Here is a 2,569-nt window from a genome sequence, read left to right as displayed (position 1 = left end):
TGTTTTATGCGTATTTTGTTTGGTGGATGACGCGGTGTGATGAAGAATGTGGTTTTGCAACGAGGCAATGCCGAGGAACATTGATCTTAATTTTGTTATTGAGAAAGTTTTACAGAGATTATTATATGCATAGTTTGTTATTACGCTGTGTGTTTCGTCCATTTGTCTTCAGCTGATTAAACGACGTCGGTCAGTCGGGTGAAATTCGAGGTGAATATAACGGAAGAACTTTTGATGATTCTGAAGAATCTTTTTTTTTTCAGAAATTTTACTTTTCTTTCTTCTGTTATCAAAAATTTACTATTTTATGAATATTTACATATTTGCATTATGCATAAGATATAATTACATCATCATTGTTAAAAATAAAAATATTTCTCTCTCTCTCCCCGTCGGGGAATCGAACCCCGGTCTCCCGCGTGACAGGCGGGGATACTGACCACTGTACTAACGAGGATTTCAATGACAAACCCGCCTACTTTACCGGTTATCAATTTATCTATACACATATGTAATTATCCGATTGTGTACTAATTCTATATTGGTGAATATCAGACGTTGTAACATTTTTATTTCACGACACGCTATTTAGAGCTATTTGAATCCGTAATTCTAATATTTTTCACCATTTTTGTAATAAACAAATCATTCGCTTTACAATCGTATCAAAATGGATGATTTTCATTTGTTATATCTATTTACTATTTTATTGTATATTAAAAACTCTTCTTAAATTCAATCGCTCTAACAACTAAACATTTCTATTATAATATAAACAATTTCAGAAACAGTTCCTCTAATATTAATAATGCAAATACATTAAAAATATGTAACAAATATTAGTAACAAGTTACGTCATTGCTACCATTGTCAGGAAGATTTTACTCAATTTTTTTCCTCGCATCGACCTATGGTTCTCAAAAGGAGAACGTAAGGGAAGGTAAAAGGAAGGACTGCCATACAAGCGAAAACGTCTAATGAAATTGCCGAGTGAGAAGATGCAGAAACCAGATGTTCAAAGCCTGTCACGCGATGACCAAACCGTCTACCTGATCCATCACTGGACAGATCGACTGCATCTGCAAACTTGTATAAGTATAAACAAAACTATCTAGATACAGATAAACCACTTAGATATAATAGTATCAGAGATTTTTATACGTACTTAAAATACTACTAAATGTTCGTATATGAAATACATCTACATATTTTTAAATTAATCAAACTCGAAGATGGTATCCCGCTGGAAGTAGCCATCCACATGTTATTTAGCAATTAAGTTAGACAAATTTACCAAATGTCCAGCTAGATAAGTTGTAAAATACAAATTAAATAATAAAAAAAAAATATTTTTAAACGATCATCCGCGTCGACGGCTCTACGAAAGAATACGTTATTTCTGCGTTAAGGTTGCAGAATAGTCAATCTGCTTGACTTACGACGCATTACTGACTAATTTATGGCACCCTCAGGTATCTTTCTCTTCCCGAGTCCCATTGTATAGTCCCATAACGAAATTGAATGACCGTTCCAAAAGCTCGAAGCTTTGCGTTTATTATATTTTTCTCATTTTTGTATTTTCTTTAAAGAAACACGATTATTACGTTATTTTTTTATTTTTATTGTATTATTCTTTTTTTTTTATTCTTATATACTTCTCTGCAATTTGCGTGAGACATTTAACAGGTTCCTGTAACACGTATCTATCAATAGCATGCGAATAGACATGTTTCTAATTGTAACCTACAATTAACTACACATTTTCGAACTGCTATTTCTAGTGTCGTAGAGATTTCACTGTAAAACGGTGGATTGTGCTCTATTATGGAAGAAGCTTAATTTCCACGAATCGAAACGCATCGATCGTTTCCGTGAGACAGACGAGCCAATGCGTGATATAAAACGGCACTCTGATCGAGGTCGACAAAAGTCGCGTCGTCATTCATTTAGCATTCACGATACGTACGTTCCATCGGCGTCGTGCACAGTTTAGTTAATTGCGCGGGAATTTATCATGCGGAGGGGTAGAATCGTCGAATGGAAGGGAGACAGCTGGCGAGGGATTACTACATGTACGATTACGCCTGTTTGATATGCCGCGACACTCAAAACTCGTACATCACACTTAATCGCTGAATATGGAACAGTCAACCCCGATAGCCGCATCCAGCATGCATATTTAGACTGCAATTATAGCCCTCAGCTATTGTCGGCACGCACGCCGCTGCAAATTCTTCATTGAGCCCTACCATTGTTCCTTTGTTTCCCTTTTTTACTTTTTTCTTCTTTCCTCTTTGATTATCAACGTCTTGTAGTGCACTTAGAACCACCATGTACTCTTTAATTCAGCTCTGCAATGTAATTTATAAGTACGTGTATGAAAGAGTTTCTTTTAGCACGATTCAGTTTGTTGAGAGAGAGAGAGAGAGAGAGAGAGAGAGAGAGAGAGAGAAAGCAGCGAAACAACGCGTAGAAACTGTATAAATTTATTCATCCAAGTAAAATAAAAGTTCGAGGCTTTGATCATTTAATTTGTTTAGACGTTTGAACGTCGAAAGCAGTCACGTCG

At 35.7% G+C, this 2,569-nt stretch overlaps 1 non-coding gene across 1 annotated transcript; it reads right to left on the bottom strand.

Moving 5' to 3' along the window:
- Window positions 1–385: 385 nt before the first annotated feature.
- TRNAD-GUC lies at window positions 386–457 on the bottom strand. Its single transcript has one exon. It is a non-coding gene; the product is annotated as a tRNA-Asp (tRNA).
- Window positions 458–2,569: the final 2,112 nt, after the last annotated feature.

Source organism: Bombus impatiens, unplaced genomic scaffold (genome assembly GCF_000188095.3).
Source record: "Bombus impatiens unplaced genomic scaffold, BIMP_2.2 scf_0092, whole genome shotgun sequence".
Classification (NCBI taxonomy): domain Eukaryota; kingdom Metazoa; phylum Arthropoda; class Insecta; order Hymenoptera; family Apidae; genus Bombus; species Bombus impatiens.
This window is presented reverse-complemented; position numbering and strand designations above follow the sequence as displayed.